Source organism: Notamacropus eugenii, chromosome 1 (assembly GCF_028372415.1).
Source record: "Notamacropus eugenii isolate mMacEug1 chromosome 1, mMacEug1.pri_v2, whole genome shotgun sequence".
Lineage (NCBI taxonomy): Eukaryota > Metazoa > Chordata > Mammalia > Diprotodontia > Macropodidae > Notamacropus > Notamacropus eugenii.
The window spans coordinates 243,054,225-243,079,067 of NC_092872.1; the positions used below are offsets into that span (position 1 = coordinate 243,054,225).

General features: G+C 42.7%; 1 long non-coding RNA gene across 4 annotated transcripts in view; it reads left to right on the forward strand.

The window, feature by feature from the left end:
• LOC140517279 (uncharacterized) overlaps nucleotides 1-23,317 on the forward strand; it is a 52,923-nt gene extending 29,606 nt beyond the window's left edge. Inside the window, exons 2-6 of one of the 4 annotated variants that reach the window (XR_011971529.1) lie at nucleotides 9,191-9,302; nucleotides 9,591-9,726; nucleotides 14,160-14,355; nucleotides 16,139-16,206; nucleotides 22,362-23,317. This is a non-coding gene — a long non-coding RNA (uncharacterized lncRNA). Of the gene's footprint in view, nucleotides 1-9,190; nucleotides 9,303-9,590; nucleotides 10,004-14,159; nucleotides 14,356-16,138; nucleotides 16,207-22,361 lie in introns of those variants that run through there. The other 3 variants (XR_011971531.1, XR_011971530.1, XR_011971528.1) reach the window with 3 other exon arrangements.
• Nucleotides 23,318-24,843: the final 1,526 nt, after the last annotated feature.

Genomic DNA, 24,843 nt, shown 5'->3' on the forward strand with positions numbered 1-24,843 from the left:
AAGTGTAAATGCACTTTCTTGGCATATTCCCAGGCATGCCAATGTGCCGGTCAAAACCAGAGTCTCCGCTCATAAAGAACAAATCTCTCAAATCAACCCCTTCTTCACAGGCCCAATCTTTCAGAATAGGTCAGACCTGTGTCAATATGCCCCATATTCCTAGCCACTAGCTCCCTGCCCTTGTGTCTCAGGCTACAGTACCTAGTAAGACTTCAGGTATCTCATTTCTCCATAGCTGGGTCCAAAGTTCCAGGTCCCTGATTCCTGATGCCATAGCTCTATGAAAAAAACCATAGATCACATTTCTCACTTGACAGGGCACCTTCTTTATAATATTCCTGTGGGTTGGGTAGGATAAATATTATTATCCTTGTTTTTTATATAAGAATCCTAAGGATCACAGAGGTCATGACTGGCCCTCAATCACCTAGCTAAGGGGATTCAGACCCTAAGCTTATGACCCTGAGGTCAATGTTCTTGCCAGTATGTCCCATTACCTCTCAGCCTCCATGATACAGACTGTTGGCCATTTGGACTTTGGCTTATCACCTACCCTTGCCCAACTTAAATCAACACCCCAAATCTGGCCTTATATTCCAACATCAGTTCACAGCATTTAATCTCACCTATCTCTTCACTTAATGATCTTCTGGTCTGGGTTTTATTTACCAGATTCACATTTGTATGTGTCTGTCCTTAGTTTAATGGCCCCTACCATTATGGAGTTATAGTATATTAAGACTCCCAGCTTTTACCAATGTTCCACAATTCTTCCTAAATGACTAGTCCTGGCCTCTTGGCCCCTGTCCTAATTATGCCACCTGTCATCTTGTCCTGACAAATCCTTCATAAAAACAGTTTAAATCTTTAAGACCCCACATTTATATTTTATGATATCCAGCTCTCCCCATCTCTGAATATGTTTCAGTCTACAATTGCTTTTATTGGGAAGAGTATTAGCCACAGACATATAGATATTTCCATGAATTCTCTTATGGAAGTTGGTATTCCTACATTGGCATAGAATGTAATATATTCATGCTTTCTTTTTCTGAACCACATCCATCCAGAGGAAAGGCTTGGTCTTCTTGGGAAATGTATTCCCATACCACTGTGGGGAGTACAGTAAGTAATGATGCTATCAGCAACATTTTTAGCACATCTGGTGGGAGGTTGGCCATGTGCCTCCAGAAGAGGTAGGATGTGGGAGGATTTGAGTATGGTGTCAGAGGAGGGAGAAGAAAGTAGATAGGCTGTCAAGGAGCTATCCCACAGCTGTATCTAATGCCTGCCAAGTAGTAGTAGAGTTATTACCAACAGGCTTTCCCTCTTCTGTGTGAGGAAACTAGAGCTACAGTTATTCTCTCAACTATGGTTCCCACATAGAGAATCCATAACTGCCAGATTTCAGCACTTCACAGATTCTGTACTGAGATGGAATGCCTTTCTGAGCCTGAATCCCTTGGGTTCGATTGCTAAGCAAGTTGATAGCATTCCTTTAACCTCCTCTAGGTCAGTGAAATGCAAATCTGATTTTCCCACTGACTGATAAACCAATACAGGTAGAAGAATCAAGAGAACTCATAACCTATATTTCTTAGAAACTGGAGGAGGTTGTAATTTGGGAAATAGGCAGTGAGAGTATACACTGGCATGTCCTATCTGGTGTTATAAAAAAAAATACCTTGCATTCTATTTAAAGTAAATTTCCTTTTTCATTCTGTGATGTCATGCAGTTAATTCTGGGTAGTCAGAGATATTCAAAGAAGAAACTAGGGACCCATGAGCAGTGCTTATAAAGAGAGTGGGCCTAGATAGGTTCTAGATACTTGAATGTGGGAATATGGAATAACATTTATATTTCCATAAATTCCCCATAAATGACCTACACATGAGCAGGAAGTTTTCTTTTTAATCTTGGGGCACCAGTACAGCACTGAGGTTGCCCATCTGTTGTCACTCATCCTCCTTTTCTGCCCATCAGTCTCTTGGATAATGCCTTTTATGCCATTTCTTGAGCACAAATCATCTTTGGCAGTATTCTGCAGTCTGTTTACACCCACCATACAGCTTTCCATTGCCCTTTGGGTCACTTGCAATTTTGATTTGTACAAGATCATTGTGTTCCATGCTTGCCACAGAATATCAGAAAAATAATGGAAAATCTGAGCCATTACAAGAAATTCTTCTCACCTTCAGTCATTCAACAAGTCTTCACTTAGTACCTACTATGTATTCAGCAGTGTGTTATGTACGGTATAAGGTGAGGCAGGACAGGATTAAGCTGGACCGTCCAATGGACATTGACAAGCTGGAATACATCTGAAAAAGGGCAACAGGGATGGTGAAGGGACTGGAAAAAGAACAAGGCAGAGGAGAAGGGAGGGAGAGGAAGCAGCAGCAGAAGAAGAAAAAGAAAAAGAAGAAGGAGGAGGAGGAGAAGGAGAAGAATGAGAACAAGAAGAAAAAAGAAGAAAGATGGAGAAAAAGGAGAACAAGGAGAAGAAGACAGAGAAGAAGGAGAATGAGAAGAATGAGGAAGAGAAGGAGGAGAAAAAGAAGGAGGAGAAAGGAGAAGAAGAAGTAGAAGAAGGAGGAGGAGGAGGAGGAGAAGCATTTATATAGCATTTCACTTGCAAAACGTATGCTATCTCATTTGATCCTCATAAGAAGATTAATTAAAGGAACTTGAATTGTTCATCCTGGAGAATTAAAAAACTTAGTATTTGAAAGTAACCAAGAGGGTTCTGAACTGTTCTGCATAACTCCAAAGGACAAAGCACATAAGATAAGAGTTTTAGAGAGGTGAACTTGGACTGACTACAAAGACAAATATTCTGTCAATTAGATTATCCAAAAGTGGAGCACAGAGAGGGAGTATGGAGCAGTGGATAGAGAACTGGCCTCAGAACCTCAAACCTGGATTCAGATCCTGCCTCTGCCACATACTGGCTGTGTGACCCTAGGCAAGTCACTTAACTTCTAAGTGCCCCCCCACCTGTCTAATATGAGAACACTAGCTTAGTAGAGAAAGTTCCTCACCATAAGCTCCCTATACCAATGAAATCACGTTCAATCAAAAAAACAAACAAGCCCAAAGCAGGACAGAAGATAGTGGTCTTCCAACACTGGAAGGTCAGCAGCAGAGAATGATTGGCCACTGCTCAGGACTGTTGTCAAGGGGATTGTTGTTATTCAGTTGAGGGTTAGAGCAGAAAGTCACTGAAGTCCCTTTCAGCCCGAAGATGTTGGTGAAAACCACATGGTAGAGACAGAAGGTGCATAGGAGAAAATAGGAGGGGGAGCTCAATTTTGGCTGGCCTTGTCAGGGAAGATTTCATGGAAAAGATTGGCCCTGGGCATCAAGTGTGATGGGTTGTATTTGCTTAGGGGAAAAGGAGGAATAACATATTTCAGGTACAGGCAACAAAGGTGTAGAACAGGCAATAAATCAAGCATGGGGAGAAGGGGAGAGGAATAATGAGGAAACTCCCACTAGAGAAAAGTGTATGGTCTTGGAGTAATGGGAGATAATATTAGATAAGTAAAAATAACAATAGCAGCTAGCGTCTAGACAGCGCCTGCTATGTGTCAGGCACAGTGCTGTACTCTTTACAAATATTAACCCATTTGATCCTCATAACAACCAGGGGAGGTAGGTGCTGTTATATCCACTTTAAAGTGGAAGAAATTGAATTAAACAGAGGTCAAATGATTTCCCCAAGGTCACACAGCCATAGTAAATGATTGAACTTGAACTCAGGTCTTCCTGACTCCAGAGCTCTGAGAGGGTGGGACCAAGTTATAAAGAGTCTTGGATGGCAGATTGAGGAGCCCTGAAGACAATAGAGAGCTGCTAAAAGTTTTTTGAACAATGGTTTAGGAAGATTTCTCTGGCAGCTGATGCAGGATGGATGAGAGAGGGTAAATAAATACTGGAGGTAGAAGCCCCATTAGGAAACTACCATAATAAGTGTGGTGAGCAGTCAAAAAGACCAGGATGGAGGCAGTGGAATAGGTGATGGATTTGAGAGATGTCTCCCAGGAGTAAACCATGTGATTTGGTGACTAATTGGAGAGGGAGGAATCCAAGATATGACTTAAATCAAAAAGGCTTGGAGAATCATGGTGCCATCAACAAGATACAGGGAAATCAGCAGGAGTTGGCTGAGGGCGGGGTGGGGGGATGATGAGTTCATTTTTAGACATGTTCTGCCAAGAAACCCAGGGAAAATCAGGGATGAGGGGAATGATGACAGCAGTTGCCATTTATATGAGGTTTTGCCTGGGTGATGTTATTCATGCTCCATGAAAGAGACACTAATAGCATCCCCATTTTACAGATGAGGACAACAATGCTGAAAGAGGTGAAAGGATGTGCCCAGATCCACTAACTAGGCAGGATTCATGAATCTAGAATAGCAGTCACTAGGCTACACGTCCCCCAACTAAAATTGAGACTTAGGAGTCATCCGAAGGTGGGAGTTAAAGCTGTAGGATAGGATCAGTTCACTGAGGTAAAAACTGGAAGCATGAGTTCCTTGTCTTCCCAGTAATAATAATGAGGATGATGATAACTGACATTTGTATTTGTCAGGTGGCCCAGCACCCCTCCAGGCAATCTGGTTCTATCAGAGAAACCCAGAGGAGCTGCGATGCTCATGATTCAGACATGAAATATAAGACAGACTGATTCGCCTGGGTTTCCTTCATCACTGGCTTTATATTGGTATATATTGAAATGCAACAAGATTGCAGCCCTCTACCACAGTCTTGAGTTCTCTCTGTTTCTCTCTTTGTCTTTCTGTCTGTCTGTCTGTCTCTCTCTCTCTCTCTCTGTCTCTCTCTCTCTTTCTCTTTCCCTTTCTTCCAATGTTCCCCTCACTACAGCCATGCTCATTCTAGCTACTCTCCTACTCACTCCTTTATCTTACACGTGTATAATTGGGATCCGGTTCATATTATTCTCCATGTGAAGAAGCTGGAAACAGGCTTCCAGGACAGTCAGGATAAAGTACCTTGGAAAGACTATGAAGCATGTGTAGCCATTCTGTGAGTGGTTCTGGTTAGCTAACCTGGGGTAAATGGGAGGCTCTTGGCTAGGCTACAGAAGCATTCCAAAGGCCTTAGCTAGTTTCCACAAGGTCTCTCTTGCCTCAATCTCTTTAGCTGTTCTGTTTTTGGTTGTATGGTGTCCAGTGAGACATAATGTTGTAAAGTAAGAGACAGTGGAGTCTTCTACCCTCTGATGCTACATAGTCCCAAGAAATGAGACTTGGTCCTTGGATGCTACATTTGGTTTCTGGGAGGAGAAAGAAATGGAGTCTCCAACTTTGAGGGTTTTGAAAGGCCAGAACAAACATCTGAGTACTGCAGTCCAGCACTATGCCTTGAGAAGCAAGAAGCAGCCTTTGGCAGTGACCTTCTGGACCCAGGTCAGACAGAAGCTGAGAGAAGGATTCATCCAGCAGTTATTCCATATCTGGAAATGAGTCTGGTGGGACCAATGCTATATATGAACTGAATTAAGTTGAACTTACTCACTCCCCTCCCAACTAAGGTACAATAGTGAAGAGTAGGCATTGGGGGAAATGTTGGTATTTGGTACTATTTCTAGGAAGCGAACATTCTTTTATAAAAGCTAATTCATGTCAAGTAGTTCAATAGAACTTGGGTGCTAATCATTGGCCCCTCATTGTCGGGGAACACAGTACATGGGGACTCATGCTGATGGAAACACGGACACATCTCCATCCTTCAGAACCTGTAAGGCGCAGATGTTGCTGCCTGGTTCTCAGGCAGGAGACCAGAGATCCTACACTAGGTACAGAGACAGAAGCATCTGGAAGATACTTACCATCTTTATCTTCTATTTGGACCTTTTCACTGATGTCTTCTATGACAGAGGCAAATGCCTTTGGAGAGTATATGTCTCTCCATTATATTTCTGTCTTGGTATTCGCAATAGGAGGCAATCGCACAAGGCCAGATGGGTTGCTGCTTCTGAACTCTAGCCTTATTACCAACAATTAATTACCCACAAAAAGCAGCATAAGAGACATTATCAAAGGAAAACAGGAAATTCACAAAACAGAACTAGGGCAAGCAACATGAGAAGGACCCTCAAATCAGCTTTTGGAAATTGATTCAGTTGATAAGGAGGGAAGATAGAGACCCCAGGACATCTTATAAGCAGAGAGCCCAGGACGCAGCAAGGCTACAGCACCACAGGAGGCAGGGGAGGAGCTCCCCTGGAGTCTGGCATCTAGGGAAAGAAGCCTCTATCTGGCAGCTTACAATTTTCACTAATTATTCTTGCTAACTACGTAGTGAGTCCAATTTTTTCTGCCTACAGAATGAGCTTCTGAGTTGTCAGCACCCTCTAAATTAAGTCACCTTAGGGCAAAAGGCCAGTCACCTCACTCAATCAATCAAATAATGAGAACTTTTTAAGCCTCTGCTCTGGGCTAGGCATTGTTCTAAGTGCTGGAGATACAACAAAGGGCAGCTAGGTGATACAGTGGGTAAAGCACCAGTGCAGGAGTCAGGAAGACCTGAGTTCAAATCTCACCTCAGACACTTGACACTCACTAGCTGTGTGAACTTGGGCAAGTCACTTAACCCCAATTGCCTCATTCTGGGTCATCTCCAGTCATCCTGATGAATATCTGGTCAGTGGATTCAGATGGCTCTGGAGGAGAAGTGAGGTTGGTGACCTGCACAGCCCTCCCTCACTCAAAACAAAGTCAAGTGCAAGTCATATCCTTATTTCTCTGATGGCATGATCTTCTTTGGAATTGAAGGACAAATACAGATACAACAATTTTTAAAAAAAATAAAAATTCCTACTCTCAAGGAGCTTACATTCTAACAGGGGACACAGCAACACACAGAATATATATACACACACAGAAATATGTATATATGCACACACATATATATATACATATATATGCATACACAGATATATACAAAACATTCATGTCTAGATATATATATATACACATGAAAACACAGTAATATACACATACACATATGTTTATAAATATATATTATATAAATACAAATAAATGCAAAGTAGTGAAATGAAAGTTAATTTTGGAGGGAAAGCAGTAGCAGTTGGGGGGAATCAAGAGAGGCTTCATGCATTTTAAAGAATGCAGTCATGTGGTACAGTGTATATCTACAGTTAGGAAGACGTCAGTTCAACTCCAGACCTAGACAGTAGCTGTGTGACCACAGGAAAGTCACTTAACTGCTGCCTGCCTCAGTTTCCACAGCTGTAAAATGGAGATCATACTAGTACCTACATCACAGAGTTGTTTTGAGGATCATATGAGATATTTGCATAGTGCTTCACAAAGGATCTGGCACATAGTAGGTATTATATAAACACTTATTTTCTTCCTCTTTCCTCCTTAAGGGAAGAGAAGGATTCTATGAGGCAGAGGTAAGGCCAATTAGACTGGATTGCCAGGTGAAGGAGGGGGAGGGCGGGGAATAAATTCCTTACTTTGGTAGCAGCGTCTAGGAAGGAACGGAATGGTGAAACTTAAAACAGATGGGTCAATTAGGAGGCAATTAGGATGATTTGGTTGAGAGGCAATGAGGATCTGAACTAAGCCAGTCCAAATGTGAGTGGAGAGAAGGGGTCAGATGCAGGGAATAATGTAAAGGTAGAAATGGCAAGATTTGGCAACTGATTGTATCTATGGGGTGAAGGAAAGGCAGGAGTCAAGGATAATGCTGACCTTATGAATCTGGGAGATTGGGAAGATGTGTTCATCAGAAATAAGAAAGTTGCCTGGGGGAGGGGGGAGATAAGGAATTCAGTTGAGTTTGAAATGCCCAAAAGGCAACTAGTGATGCAGGACTGGGTCTCAAAGGAACCACTGAGGCTGGATATGTAGATCCATGAGTCATCTGCACAAAAATGATAGTTAAATCTGTGGGAGCTGATGGGGTTGCTGAGTGTGTGTAGAAAGGGGGGGTGGGGTTCTTAACAATTTTTTATGTCAAGGACCCCTCTGGCAATTTAGTGAAGCTCATGGACCCCATCAGAATAATGTTTTTAAATGTCTAATATAAAATATTTCGTTTACAAAGAAAACCAATTATATTAAAATATAATTATCAAAATATTTCTCTTAAAAAGTTCATGGTCCCCAAGTTAGAAACTCTTGGAGGGAGGAAAAAATAAAGGTCTAGAATGGAACCTTGGGCAATATAAATGGTTGAGCTTATGATGTGGATGATGAGTGTCAAAGAAGACTGAGAAAGAGCAGTCAAAAAGGTAGGAGGAGAATCATGAGAGAGCAGTGTTATGAAAAACTAGATAGGAGAGAGAATACAGGAAGATAGACAGGAGATTCTCTTGTGATGACTGCATCAAAGAGATGTGTCCATAGGAAAAGGGATGAGTCAGCCACATATCAATGGCTAATCAATGGATAAATCCCATGTTGCATTGGTACACCACATAATATTAAGAAGATACCCTTCCCCTTGTGCATGGGTTGGACCCTCAGAAGTATTTACTGAGGACACTATCAAGAATGTAAAGAATGAGAGACATGGAAATGTTTGGAAGAAGTATCCACACTGAGGAGTCCATGAAGCCAACAAAATGTCTCCATTATCATAGTCTCCATTTTGTTCAAGGATCCATGAGTCTCTTCTCCAAAACATAGCACTAGACCTGGAGTTAGGGAGATTTGAGTTCAAATCTGGCCTCAGACACTAACTGGCTATGTGACTGGGCAAGTCTCTTAATCTCTTCCTGCTTTAGTGTCTTCATCTATGAAATAGTGGCAGTGGATAGACTCAGAGTCAGGAAGACTCCACTTCCTGAGTTCAAATCTGGCCTCAGACACTTACTAGCTGTCAGACCCCAGGCAAATCATTTAATACCATTTGCCTCAGTTTCCTCATCTGTAAAATGAGCTGGAGAAGAAAATGGTAAACCACTCCAGTATCACTGTGAAAGAAAATACTAAATGGGGCCCCAAGGAATCAGACAGGACTGAACAATACACATAGTAGTACTTAACTCCCAGGCTTGTTGTGAGGATCAAATTAGACAATATTTGTAAAGTGCTTTGGAAAACTTAAAGTGCTATATAAATGTTATTATTATCAATCACATTATTGTGATCCAGGTCTTAGTACATAGTTTCATGTGTCATTGCAGCTGGAAAAATAAGCCACAGGGCGGCCAGCCTTCTGGTAATGAGCATCACCAAGGCTGTCGCTGGGACAAGTGCCAGTCATCACCAGGCAAAACTCCAAGCCTTCCTACCTTGGTAAGACCTGCTTGAGATGTGTACAATCAGAGAGAACCACATCGTAATATAATATGATATAATATGATATGATATGATATGATATAATATAATATGATATGATATGATATAATACGATACGATACCATATGATATAATATGATATAATATGATATGATATAATACGATACAATATAATTAATATGATATGATATGATATGATAGCAAAACTTTAGAGGAGCATTCCTATTTTATAGATCAGGAAAGGAATGGCTAGAGAAGTAAGGCCATATCCAATGCTCTTTCTAGGACCAGCCTGATCGCTGCGCCCCTAAAGATGAGAACAGCGTCTTTGCTATCTGATATCTCCTCCTCATCTAGGCTGCACATTCCCTACGGGAAGAAAGAGGCCTCAGAAGGCATAGCCTCACAGCAAACCAGAGAGGTCAGTCTGGATTCAACAGCCCTCACACTGACTCCTAAACCCCCTACTCCCCACCCCCAGCCAGGATCAGCTCCTCCAGCGGGAATTTCAAAGTTCTAGATTTCACCTTTAATGCATTTCCTCAGTCGGATTCAAAGACGTTATCTGCATGAAATGCTGCATTAGCATCAAAATGAGGGGAGCTCCCTCAGTATTTAAAAGTGGCTCAGATGGGTTTGAAGGTAGCTGAGCGCTGAGAGAGGCATTAAGGAAATAAATGCGGCATTTGTATTCAAAAGAGCTTTCTTTTTTCATTTAAAGTCATTGATGTAAGAAGTGGTGCTTAAAGCCCTGCTTATAAAGCAAGGGTACATCTGGGAGGCTGGATGGGGCTGTTTACTGGGGCTCAGAGAAAGGCAGATTCCACTTGGGAGAAGGATCTCTGCCATGAGGTGGAGTGGGAGTTTGGAGGTAGAGAATCTACCCCTGGAATTCAAAAAGGAAACTAGGACTTTGATCTGGAAATAGCCATAGGGATCCTCTAATTAGCCACCTTCACTCTGCAGAGGAATGAACAGTGACCAGCCCAAGGTCACACAGGTAGTGAGAAGCAAAGTCAGGATTTGAACGTTGGTCTTCTGATTTTAAATCCAGGGCTTTCTCACCAGTTCACCACACTGCTAAACCATTCCTCTCTACAATTTTTCAATTCTATCTCAACCCATTGATGCACATGGGGGTTGCTGGAAACCTCCAAATGTCAGGGTACAGGGGGAGTCTGCCTAGAAAGAATTCAAACACTCAAACCATGGTTCAGTCAAAGTGGCAAGGTTTATTGTAACACCATAAATGCAAGCTAGATTCCTAGTAAATCTGCCACTTACTAGGGATAAGACCGACACATATTCAAAAAAGGAACAGTGAAAAGATATGGATAGGATTAAGGAATAGTAAACAGCCTGGGGTGGACCGAGTGAAATGGTGCAAGGAGTTAAGTGGTCTGGGGTGGGTCTAGAGCAACTATGAAAGGACTGAAGTATCTAGGTGGACTGGAACTGGCCAGATGCCTTGGCTGAGACTCCAATGATCTGCACTGCTGAAATGTGTGAGAAAGTTCAGGGACAGCATTGCTTTCAAAGACATGGTCTTTTCCTTTGAGAGGTTCAGGTCCCATTATCCCATCACCACCCCATCCTAAAATATCTTCTCTACTAGCCTATCACAGTGTCTAAAAATAGCTCATTCCAAGTTTCAGTTCTGTGGCTTACTGAGAACATCAAGACTATCCCTTTCAGCCTCCTTCAACTTCTCTCCAAACTTCTTGGTATCATCACCCTTTCTTCCCCTCCTGCTCTTCTTTTTCAGAGGGAAGGGTATTCTTACTCCTAGCCTCTATCAGTAAAAAGCAGGTAGGTGTCCCAGAGGATAGAGTATAGTGATTGGAATCAGGGAAACTCATCTTCCTGAGTTCATATCTGACCTATTAACTGTATAACCCTGATCAAGTCACTTAACCTATTTGCCCCAGTTTCCTCATCTGAAAAACTGATGATTAGCTGAAACCTTCCTGGAGATGATGAGATTCAAATAGACTGGTCAATGAGATTCAAACTGACGGGCCAATGAGATAATGAGATTCAAATATGCTAGTCAATGAAATACAAATGGGCTGGATGATGCAATCAAAACTCTAAGCTATCTCCCCTGGCCTGCATATCCCTGATTAACTCTTCTTTTATGTTTCCTCTATAAGAATCCCTAACTTCTCCTGACTAGTAGGTGGTCTCCCTGAAATGGGCTATCTCCTTTGGGGGGGGTCCCCTCTTTTAATGGGCTGCTTCCCTAGGGGGACTATCTCCCTTAAAAAGCCTCTGTCTCCATTAAGAATCGGGGCTGCCACCACCCCCGCCCCCATTAGGCTGGGGTCTTCCTTAAGGGAATGCCTCCCTGGAGAAGCAGTCTTCTTAAGGAGAAGCCTGTCTGGTATGTCACCCAGAAAAAAAATGTCCCTACTTGATTTGGAAACAGCCTGAGTGAATTCTTTTGAGGTGCCACCATGACATGCACACTTTGTACCCCAACAGTTTGGTGATTTTTTCACCTCATCAGAATGAGCTGGAGAATGAAATGACAAACCATTCCAGTATTTTTGCCAAGAAAAACCCAAATGGGGTCATGAAGAGTTAGATACAACCGAACTGAAAGAACTGAACTCTATGAGTAACCTTGATCTGCTGCACTGCAGTATCCTTTCAGAACCTTGCTCCAGACAATTATTCTCTCAGGTCACTCCCTACAAAGCAAGTTCCATCTCCCCAAACACACGCTCACAAAGTCTTTCCTTGAGTCCCCTTAGCAACTAATTGCCAGCATGTGGTATAATGAAAAGAGCCCTAGGTGTAGAATTACAAGGCCTGGATTCAAGTATCAATTCTTTTGCTTTTTTAAGTCTCAGTTCTCTCACAAGTTGGACTAGTTGACTTCAGATTCCTTCTGGCGATAAGTCCAGGATAAATTAAGATTGCCATGCCATCTTTCTTCCCCTTCACATTCAAACTTGTTTGAAAAAGTTCTTTGCCTCTCCCCCAACTTCTTTAGGAGGTGGGGGTCTCTAGGTGTTGAACATTGCAAAATGTGTAATTTTTCAATGTATTTAATTGTTTTTGCTAATTTTTTCTTTTAAAAAGAAAAACAAAAAATACATAATGGGTAGTCCTCCAAGAAGGGAAGAGAGAGGGATACAGGAGGAAATCTAAGAAATGTAAAAACAAAACAAAACAAAACAAAAACATGAATCAAAATCTTTTTTTTTAAAGAAAATGCTATCTGTACCCAATGCTACCACTTCCTCATGATCCTCTTCTCATGTCTTTGAGACCAGGTTTCCTTTATTGATATCTGAGTGAAACTATCCTCTCACAAGTCACCGATGACCTCTTTATCCCCAAATTCAACAGTCTTTTTTTTTCAGTTATCCTCCTAGACTTCAGCAGCATTTGATGCTGTTGACCACACCCTTCCCTTAGATATTCATGACTATTTCACCTTCAAAGTAATCAGGTCTTCCTGGTTCTCCTCCTACCTCTTTAACTGCTCCTTCTCTGACTCCTTATCCCTTTCCAGAGTCCTTGAGATAGCCTTGAGTTCTCTCTTCCCTATTCTCTCTACCTTCTTTGTCTTGGTAAAGTCACTCTCTTCCATGGCTTCCTTCTCTCTAGCCAACATCTTCTTACCAGCCCTCAACCCTCATTACCACCTACCTGATTTTTTGTAGTAGTCCTTTAGTCATCCCCGTTCCACTCTCTGTTCCGCCCCCAACTCATCCTTGACTCACTTGCTGAACTTGCCTGGCATTCATGTTGGTGCCACCTAAAGGCAGGAAACAGAAAATGAGGAGTGGGAACATCTTGGCTGGAATCCTGTTTCTGCTATATACTACCTTGTGAGTGATGCAGGACAAGTCACCTCCTCCCTCTGATCCCTTCTAGTTCAGTTTCTGTTCTAACTCCCTTCACCACACTCTGTGATCCAGACACATAGGCCACTTACTGGCTCATTTAAGGGCATAAGAATGCAGATGCCTCTGGGAGGGGCCTCATATTTTAATCTAATGAAGCAAATCATAGGAACATAGACTTAAAGCTAGAAAGGAATTTAGAGATCATCAAGTCCAACTTCCTCCGCCTATTTTATAGATAAAGTGACTTGCCCATGGTCACATGATATCAGCTGTGGACTTTTGAGAGACAGGGGCCCTGGGGAACACCACACAGAACAGGTCCTTGAGTGGTGGGGACCAGTTAAGGGAAAGATGTAGAAAGAAGTGAGGAGGCACCAAAACAAACCTCCCTTCCTAGGCATCCTACAAGTGGTCATTTAACCACTCTGCTTGAAGACCTCTAGAGACCAGAAACTCATTTACCTACATCCCATTCTTACACCTCACTAATTGTTAAAAAGCTAAACTCTGCATTTTTATAATAATATTCACTTAGTGAACCTCACTCTACCTTCTGGCCCCCTGGCACTAGAAATGCTACCCAGGCCTCCTTCCTCCCTGACCTCTCTTAATCATTTGGCTCTGGAGCTAAATCTGAATCCCAGAACCCAGAGTCCAGAAATTAAAGGCTGAATGGTACACTATTTGTATAGCACTCTCTCCTCCCTTACACACACAATACAACACACACATACACACGCACACACACACACACACACACACACATATCTGAGGTCCCTGGGGCACAGTAGGGAAGTCAGAAAAGTCTTCTCCTTTGTCATCCACCAGCCTCACCAATATCTCCGCTCTTTCTCTGGAATTCACTGTCTATCCCCTCCAAACCTATCTTCCAGTTTCCATCATCATCATCAACACTAGCATTTTATGGCGTTTTAAGGCTTGCAAAATACTTTACATAAATCAACTTATTTAATCCTCATAATAACTCTTAAAGGAGCTACTATAATTACTCTATGGCTGGAGAAGAAACTCTCAATACAAAAAGGGTTTGAGAAAGAATTCTATTAAATTGGCAAAGGAGAAAGCTGAAAGAAGGTGTGTCTCCCCTCCTGAGATCCTGTTTTACATTGTATCATCCTCAAGCAAAGGCATCAGCACAAGAACAGTTTGCTTGAGATCTATATTAGCAGGTAAGTAAAAACATTTAATAAAATTAAGGCAAAGCCAAGACACAAGCTATTGGGGAACCCGAAACGTATACTTCATTCCTCAGAGTGCTTCGTTTGAGCATTTCTGAAGTAAATGTGACCTCTATGGTATTGGGGTAGATACATAAAGTTACGTTCAAACAATATTAATAAATAATAAAGTATTTTCCCCACAATCCCTATTTCAAAGATAAATGACTTGCCCACAGTCACAGAGCTTGTAAGTTTCTGAGGCTGGACTGGAATTCTGGTCTTTGTTGCTCATTGTACCCACTGATGAACCAGATTTCCTGTGAGAACTCACGTGTGTCCAGCCCTGTGCTAGATACTATGAGCAACACAGAAAGAAGGTGATAATGGTGTTCCCCATTTGCTACTTGCCTGTAGGGTGTGTCTTAAGTCTTGCTAGATATCATCATTCATGGTGTTCTGGGACCCCCTGAGGTATAGGTAGAGAGAAAAAGCAAGAGTGGAATCCATAGTTTGCAGGACATGGAATATTTGGGGTGGATAAATGGAGTTATTCCAACAGAATTCTACAGTAGATGGGAACCAGTATAAATCAGATAGTTTAATGGAGTCTCAGATATTCCTTCTGAAATCAAGCCATGTGATCTGTATGAATTTATGTGACCATAAGATCATGGATACTATGATCCTGGAAAGGACCTTATTTTATTGAGTTCAATCTTCTCAGTATACAGATAAGGAAGCCAAAGCACAGAGAGGTAAAGTCATTTACCCAGGGTCACAGAGCTAATAAATATCTGAGGTGGAATTTGAACCCAGATCTTCCTGACTACACAAATAGAGAAATGAATTTTAATCTGTCCCTCAAAGACATGGTAATAACTAGAAGCATAAAACAGTATAAGGCATTAAACCTGAAACAGTTAGAATGAGAACAGTTATAATCCATGACCCAGCACACCTAGTCTGGGTTTATAGAAAATGGATCCAATGTAGGGGATGGATTTAAGAAATCACTAGCTCTTTGAATCATTATGCCCCCATCCCCAAATTTACTCTTAGAAAATCTCAGTATTCATATTTGGGATTACACAGATATGGAGATGTAAAAGTTATCTGCCATCCACCCCTGAACCCTGACTCCATGCATGCATTCAAGCTACAAATAATATCAGGCAAATGGTAGCCTTTATTTCATACAACAAAACGTTCAGAAAATACATCAAGGACTCACAATAAAGAATCAGTATGATTCGCTTATGTCTATGGTGATCCTTATTTTCCAAGAGGATCCCTTAAATCTAGTCTCAGTGCTGCTCCATCTGCTGACTGCAGGCATTTTTGCTGGCTATATAGCAGAGAATTTAGCTAGCTCAGTAGATAGAGAGCTAGACCTAGAATCAGGAAGATCTGACTTCAGATGTAGCCTCAGACACTTACTAGGTGTGTGACTCTAAGAAAGTCATTTTAGCCTCTGTCTACCTCACTGTTCCCATCTGTAAAATGGTGATAATAATAGCACCAACCTCCCAGAATTGTCACAAGGATCAAATGGGATAATATTTGTAAAGTGCTTAATACAATTCATGGATGCAGTAAGCACTAAATAAATTTTTGTTTATTTACTTCCTATGCCTGGAACTAACTCTCTCTCTCTCCCTCTCTCTCTCCCTCCCTCCCTCCCTCTCCTTCCCTCCCTTCCTTTCTCCAATTTCTCTCTGTCTCTGTCTCTGTCTCTGTCTCTCTCTCTCTCTCTCTCTCTTTCTCTCCCCCTCCCTCCCTAACCTGCCATCAGGGCACCCCGCTGATGTAGACCTCTCAAGAAGCAAAATGCCATACTGGGACTTGAACTCCCTTTGGAAGGTAAATGAACTTGATGCTGTTAGACAAGCAACACCCTGACATTTTGAGGAGTTCCTTTTGCACCCTACAGGGACCCATACACTCAAGTGTATAGCACTACTCAGAGCTTAGAATATCACAGAAATGAAATGCCTTCAAGGCTACCAGACAGCCAACACACCTCCCCTTCAGACTTATATCTAGGATTTGAGTATACAATAACGGACTAATGTGTCCCTCTCTCCTCCCTTACTCAAGGTTACTGGTGAATTCCCAGCCTCTCCAGCCCTCTGTGTGCATATACGCTTGTCCTCTCTCTCTCTCTTCCTCTGTCTGTTTCTTTGTCTGTCTTATTCTCAGACTGTCTGATTCTCAGTTTGCCTCTATTTCTTTGTCTGTCTGATTCTCTGTCTCTTTGTTTGATTCTGTCTCTGTCTCTTTGTCTCTGTATATCAGACAGATTCTCAGTCTGTCTCTATGCTGGTATGTTCTGTCTCTGTGTCTCTGTGTCTCTGTGTCTCTCTCTCCCTCCCTCCCTTCTTTCCTCTCTCTCTCTCTCTCTCTCTGTCTGTCTTCCCTTATCTCTCCAAGGATTATTGGTATGATTTTCCCAACACTAACCTGTGTTTCTCTTTGTTTCTGACTGTTGACAGGAGTCATGTCCCTGACCCAGATACCTACCCTCTCACCACTGCCTTTGGCCCTTTCCCCTTGCAGACTCAAGTCATGTGATGAGTCAGTCCTCCCCAAGCCAAGTCCCTGACCTTCTGCCAGAGCAGATTTAGAGGGTTTAACCACTTCTTTGTTCTGTGGGAAAGTGATGGATTTGAGGAAGCTTAAGTGGGGCACAGAGAACTCTTAAAAAAGTAGTGTAACTTAGGAGTAGACAGAATTATTTTACTCTAGTATCAGTCCTGAGAATTCTAGGTGAGGCCTCAGGGGATCCTTTGACCTCTGTACCCTTTATTCCTTCAGGGGAAGCTAGTTGGTAATCATATCTTATGGGTGCTACCAACTCCTCTCTCCTCCTGTCAATCAATGCAATCCTTTCCCTCTTCCTGGAAGCTTTCCAATATTGGTTGTATCAGTGCTCCGTTTTATGCCCTTGGAACCTCAGTTTCCTCCTCTGTCAAAAGAGGGTGTTGGACCAGGTGGTTTCCGAGATCTCCTTCAGCTCTAAATCCTATGAAAAATCCACCAACGTAGGCATGTGCACACTTCACCAGAATTATGCACAGTCCCCCCAGCTCCCTGTTCTCCACCTCCACCCCTCCCAGCATCCCCCCTGTTCTCTGCCAGGGATTGGCCGATTGTTAGCTCTGACAGCCTCCAGCTCTTTGGGAAGCACAGCAGAGAAAGGTTGGCAGGAGCAGCCAGGATGTTTTGCTTTCTCTAGAACTGGTGTGAAATGTTAAGTAACCCGTGGGCAGCCCCAGGAGGGGTGGAAAGTGGGGCTAGAAACTGGAAACTGCCAGGGAAAGAGGAGGAGGATTTAGCCCAGATTCAAGGGCACCAAACCAGCCCCCTGCAGAGCCCCAAACCTGACTTGTGCTCATTCGGCAGCCTTGGAGGGGCCAGCAAGGGCAGAGGTGGGAGGAGGTGAAGGCTGCTATCCTGCCCAGTTCCCTTTCTTTACCTTTCTCTGAGTTTTAAACAACCTATCCTGAGAAGAAGGGCTTTGAGATCCCAAACAGAATGCTCTCTACCCCCTGAACTCTGCCATCTAGCCAAACTGACCTTTTATTCCTCACACCTAACTCTCCATTTCCTATCTCCCTACTTTTGACCCTTCACTAGCAGATGCTGGGAATACATTTTTTCCTTACTTCCACCCCATAGCGCTCCCCTCTTCCTTCATGTCTCAACTAGCTCAAGAACTAGGAGCTAGGAGGACAATTGATACGATAACATTATTATAGAGACAAACAACTGTTAATGAGTTAGGAACTCTAACCCAGTGCAATGACAACCAGGATTCCAGAGGACTCATGATAAAACATTCTACCTGCCTCCTGGAGAGAGGTGACAGACTCAGAGGATGATCCAGACTTTCTTCATATGTATGTATGTGTATATACGTACATGCATGCATATATACGTGCATGTCTATGTGCATGTCTAGGTGAGTATACACATGTATATACATGTATATCATATGTGTATCTACACACGTACATATGTATATGTATGGATATATGGGTATGTATGTATGCATGTATGTGTGTGACCAAAGTGGGAATTGGTTTGGCTTGGTTATGCATGTTTATAATAGGGTTTTGTTTTATTTCTTCCTCAGTTGGGGGGAAGTGAATTTTTGTTTATTGAAAATACTTCTAATAAGAATAAGAATAATTAACATTTGTATGGTACCTACTATATGCCAGGAACTGTTCTAAACACTTTACAATTCTTACGACCCCATTGGATCCTCACAACAGTCTGGCAGGTAGGTGCTACTACGATCCCCATTTTACAGATTAGGAAACTGAAGTGGGAATTAAGTGAATTGCCCAGAGTCACGTGGTTAGGAAGACAAAGTTTAATTTTTTAAAAAGATGCAAGCACACTATGTATGATGAAGGCTTTTGTGAGAGCCTCTTCCCTGCTATGAGTATCCTCCCTCTCAAATTTTTTTTTATTTAGCTGCCTGGTATTTATTAACTTTATATTTATGCCACATATTTTTTTTCTATGTACTTGTTTTCTCCCCATTACAATGGAAGCAGAGCCTTTTGTTTCCTTCTTTGTGTTTATAGCCCCAGTACCTAACGCAGTGCCGGCAACATAGGCACTTAAAGAATACTCATTGATTAAATCACCGCTCAGCACAGCGGTACAAAGGTCTCTAGCCTCTGCTTCTCTCTTTGTCCTACCCTTCTGCACCCTTCTTACCCCCGACTAAGGCACTTGGGGGCCTTTCTGCTCCCCATAAATCATTCCCTTGAGGGATGAAGGACTGATTAAGCTGGCCTCTCAGCAAAGATTACTGCATAAAAAAGAACCTCAGAGAGCTCATTGCTGAACTAAAAGGAAGAAGCCCTAATGGAAGAATTTCAGGAACCATGACAGACTGGTATGGAGGCTGGGGGAGGGGGGCGTGGCACGGGGAGGGTAGAGTAGGGACACTTCCTTGCAATTTGGCTGTGGTCACTGATGAATTCTTCCACCTTTTTGCCCCATGTATATTCTGTTAATGCTGTCTGGTACCACTTCTCTTTAATAAAACAGTTTGCATTAGAATCAATGACCTCAATTGCTTGCAAGGTCTGGAAGAGCACCCCCGTAAAAGAACCATCTCATCTCCTTACTCCTGCAGCTGAAAGAAGATACAGATCATTCCATTTCCCTTCTTCATTTCCCTTCATGTCTAGGTCATAGAATTCTGGAACCTTTGAGTTCAAGGGACCTTAGAGACCAACTGATCCAACCTCCCCTCCCCCAAATCACCTAGTAAACCTTCATACAGCATCCAACAGATTGGGTCATCCAACTACTGTTCAAATGTCTCTGATGAGGCAGTGTGGACCAGTGAAAAGCACTCTGACTGTAAAATTAGAGGACCTGCCTTCATATCCCACTTCTGATGCTTACTACTTGTATGACCATGGGGCAGCTAGGTGGTGCGGTGGATAGACCACCTGTGCAGGAGTCAGGAGGACCTGAGTTCAAATCTCACCTCAGACACTTGACACTCACTAGCTGTGTGACCTTGGGCAAGTCACTGAACCCCAATTGCCTCATCCTGGGTCATCTGCAGTCAACATGATGAATATCTGGTCACTGGATTGAGATGGCTCTGGAGGAGAAGTGAGACTGGTGACCTGCACAGCCTTCCCTCACTCAAGGGCAAGTCATATCATTATTTCTCTGATGGCATGGTCTTCTTCAGCAATGAAGGATGAACACACACACACACACACACACACACACTTGTGTGACCTTAGACAAGTAATTTACTCCTTCTAGGCTTCAGTTCCCTCATCTGTAGAATAAAAAAGGTTATAATAAATGACCTTTGAAATCCCTTTCAGCTCTGTGTTCATGAACATGATGACAGGGAATTCATCATCTCAGGAGACTGTTATTTCTACTTTGGGCCAGCTCTAATTATTAGAACGTTTTTCCTCAAATTGAGCTGAAGCTAACCTTCTTTTGTTGTCTTGTTCTGTAACTAAGGTGGGGCCACCAGAACTCTGTCCCAGGGTGCCCAATTTCAAGGTTGCAGCCCTTGCAATCCCTCAGCAGAACTGAGCACCTTAGTCAGAACTAACAGTTCGTTAAAATAGGAAGCCACCATCTGGGAAGCTAGGGTAAACTCTTTCCACCCATTACTTTGCTCCTTTCAATACCCCAGCTTCCCAGGTTAGTGAATCAGGGTCTGCATTCTTATAGCCTATTGTCCCCAGCTCCTCTCTCCCTCTCTCTCTCTCTGTCTCTCTCTGTCTCTCTGACTCTCTCTCTCTGTCTTTCTCTCTCTCTCTCTCTCTCTCTCTCTCTCTCTCTGTCTCTCTCTCTTGCTCTCTGTCTCTCTGTCTCTCTCTCTGTCTCTCTGTCTCTCTGTCTCTCTCTCTGTCTCTCTGTCTCTCTCTATCTTTCTCTGTCTCTCTCTCTCTCTCTCTCTCTCTCTTTCTCACTCCCTCTCTTTCTCACTCCCTCTCTTCCTCCCCAAAATGGAGGGCGCACATATCCCAGATGTGGTTATGACACTTTGCTTCTCAATGTAAAAATTCTAAATTAGAGCTCTATATGATGTTGCGGCTGTGTCTTGAGGCAAAGAAGGATTTTATAGTTCCCTCTTATGGCCAAAAGGATAGATATGGAGATATCACTATTTATATCCATGGTTCTCAGAATAAACAGATCTTTCTTATAGGTGCAAGGTATTAGTTGTAAGGGAAACAGCCCCACCATGTAAAGATTTGGGCCTTAACTGGAACATTGTATCTCTCGAGCAGCAATTAGTCACTTTACCAATAAACAAGGTCTCTTCTCTTCCTCAGTCCCTGATCTCTAGTTTAGGGGGAAAGATGAACTCAGTTCTTTCCTCCAAAACCCTCCCTTCATCCAAGAATCCCTGTTACTATCAAGGGTACCCCCATCTTCCTATCCTAGTCTCCCAGGCTTCAAACCTAGGAGTCACCCAATTAATTTTCCTAATGAGCTGGTCTGACCATGTCACACACACCCCACCCCCACCCCCACTCAAGAAGCTCCAGTGGCTCCCTGCTACCTCCAGGATTAAATTCAAATTTCTCATAACCTAACCCTTCCTTCCCACCTTTCAAGTCTTGTTACACCACACACCCCACCCCACAACATATTATTCTATCCAGTCCCACTGGCCTCCTTGCTGTTTCTCAAACACAACACTCCATCTCAACTCTGGGTCTCTTCACTAGCTTTCCCTCCCATGCTTGGAATACTCTGCCTCCTTATCTCTACCTCCTTCCTTCCCTGGGACTTCCTTCAAGTCCCAGCTAAAACCTTATCTTTTAAAGGCAGCCTTTTCCAATCCCTCTTCATTCTAGTACCTACCCTCTGTTGATTATTTCCTATTTATCCTATATATATAGTCTATTGGATTTCCTCTATTGGATTATCAGCTCTTTCCAAGAAGGAACTATTTTTTGCCTTAGTATCCCTGGTGCTTAGCACAGTACCTGGCATTTAATGGGCAATTAAGAAATGCTTGTTGACTATTGAAAGCTCCAGATCTGGAAAAATGCATGTCTGAGCTCAAATCCAGCTTCAGACACTGACTACCTGTCCTGGGTAATCCTGTAACCTCTCAGCTTTAGTTTCCTCATCTGTAAAATGGGAGAAATAATACAGCCTACTTCCCAGGATCATTGTGAGAATAAAATGAGATAAAATTTGTAAAGCACTTTGTAAACCTTAAAGGGCTTTATAAATGCTGGTTATCATCTTCATCATTCTCATTATCATCCAAGAAAATAGCAAATAGAAGGCCTAGAAGTTATACAGATTAGAACATGCCAGAAAATACACAAACTTGAATGAATTCTTTAGTTGAAATAAAATCAAGATCTCCAGCAAGGAGAATTCCCCAAATTCCCGAAACACTCCCTAGGACACAACCTGGACATCAGAGGCATGTTGAGTCACCAACTTCCCCTATATGCTTCCAAGAAAGTCTTTCTCTTTTTCCTCCTCAGTGTAGATCCTGAAGAAAGTCTGAAACCATGGGAGAGTCTCTCCAAGAAGGATGAAAAAGCTCTATCCTTTCCCAACAGTCTTATGCCAACTCTCCCTTTTGCAAGTCCATAGCATGGCATCAGGATTCTCTTCAACAAGAAGAGGCTCGTGCAAAAACCTTTTTAGCTACCACAAAATGCTGTTGACTCATACTGAGCTTGGGGCCCTCCAAAACCCCCAGGTCTTTTTCTCTAGTCCTCTTGTTAAGCCAGGTCTCCCCCTGTGCTTGTGTAATTGACTTTTTAAACCTAGGCTCCAGATCCTACATTTATCTCTGTTAAATACCTCTTCTCCATTTGAGTTCATTGTTCTAGCCTGTTGAAGTCATCTTGGATTGCCATTCTGTCATCCAGTGACTTCTGGCTCCCCTAGTCCCTGTCTAACCAGTGCACTGCTGAGCAACACAGAGAGATATCCTAAGGAGAGATGGTCTCCCAGATTTTGTCTTCATTTTTCAACTGATATTTTCTGAATAATCAGCCTGCGGAAGAATCAATCACCTTGTGGAATGACGTCAGCATCAGGCTGGGGGAGGGGGGGAGGGAGGAGAAACAGGCATGGAGCTAATTCAAGCCAGAAAGCAGTGGAGCTCAAATCACTGGAATTATTGGGGAAATCTGAAAAAAAAGGAGAGAGGGTTAATCTCCCCTGACTAGCATGAATCACCGAGGTCTCCAAGTCCAAGATTCTTACTTCCTTCCCCCAATGTCTGGTTCTGCTAGACCAAGATAATAACCCTATAAAAACCCACCAGACTTTATTGGTGGCTGTCTCTTATTATCTGTGGGGCCCCATCAAGGTATGTCCAATTCCCCCACGGTTCAGGGGACACAAGGGACCTGTTTTCAATCCCTCTCCCTGACTGCCCTTCATATTTTAAGTGTACCCCTTAATAAAGCTGACTTGTTTTATTGTCTTGCTTGCTTTGTGTTTCTTTGTACTAGAAACTGGTGCCCCAAATGTTCCTGGGTCTATATGAAGACATAGGTCTTGGGGAGAAGAATTAGAACAATAGCTGACAATATGAGGTTTTACATTTTGCAAACTATTTTCCTTATATTATCCCCATTTTACATTTGAGGAAATTCAGGATGGGAAAGTGTCTGACCTTAGTTAAATCATCTCTCTCAGTCTTTCCGGCTTTATTCTTCCCTTATTATTATTATTAAAAATTAATAAATAATTAATATTAATAATATCTTATTATTAAACTACTTCAAAGGTCATAGATCTTGAGTTGAAAGGATCCTCACATGTAGACCCATTCCCCTCATTTTACAAATGAGGAAACTGAGGCCCACAGCGTGTTAAATGACTTGACCAAGATGACACAAGTAGTCAGTGTTTATACAAATGGTGTCTGGGAGACCCAAGATTTGAATCCAGAGTCCTATCATTCCAAATCCAAACACTTTCCATTGCACTATGTGAATATCCAAGGCTTAGAAAGCATTAAAAATAACCAGCAATAATAATAGCTAACATCTATGTGGTACTTTGTGGTTTGCGTACGTTATTTCATTTTATCCTCACAATAACCTTGCAAAGTAGTCGCTATTGTTATTTCCATTTCACCGATGAGGAAGCTGAGGCCCGCACAGGTTTATTGCCTTGCCAAGAGTCAGTTAGTGAATCTCTGAGACAGGATTTTAACCAGGTTCTTCCTAGCTCCAAATCCAACACTCTATCCTCTGCCACCACTAAATGTCTTTGGAAGGACCTGGAGAGGCTGGTAGTAGATTGAGGACATCGGCAGAGGGCTCTGGCACCTGAGGGACAAAGATCAGGACCTCAAACAGAGCTCAGTCCAGGCAAGAGGCGACCTCTGAGGGGGAGCTGCGAGGTAGAACTCTCTGGACCAGGGAACCGGGGTGGTAATGGAGGGAGAGTGGTTACAGAGACATTATTTAGGGTTCAGTAACCCATGTCAGCAGAAAGATAGCTCAACCACAAGCTGTTGTTTTCTGCGGAGCTACTATGAAGGCATAAATCTTGCTAATAAACGCTAAGGAAACAGTTTGATTTACATATCTGGAATGTGGCACTTGGGAAGGATAAACTGCATTCTATATAAATGGCTGACATAAATGAGAACTCAGGATGGAGATGAGGTTTTCTGAGCTTCATAATTCTGTGGCTGCAGCGGGCTAGAGGCCAGGGGAGACCAATAGAAAGACTCTAGGAGTTAGCCTTTCCAAAGACACTGGGCCAACCCTTAACCAACCAATCAACAAAACACCCTTTGCCACTTTCTGGGAACCCAGCTTTCTGCTTGACTACAACGAATAAAACAGAGAGTTTCCAGACTCACTGAAGAGGTAGGTTTCACACAAGTCATTTAGGTGACCAATATAAGAAGAGGTGGGCAGCTAGGTGGTGCAGTGGATAGAGCACCAGTGCAGGAGTCAGGAGGACCTGAGTTCAAATCTCACCTCAGACACT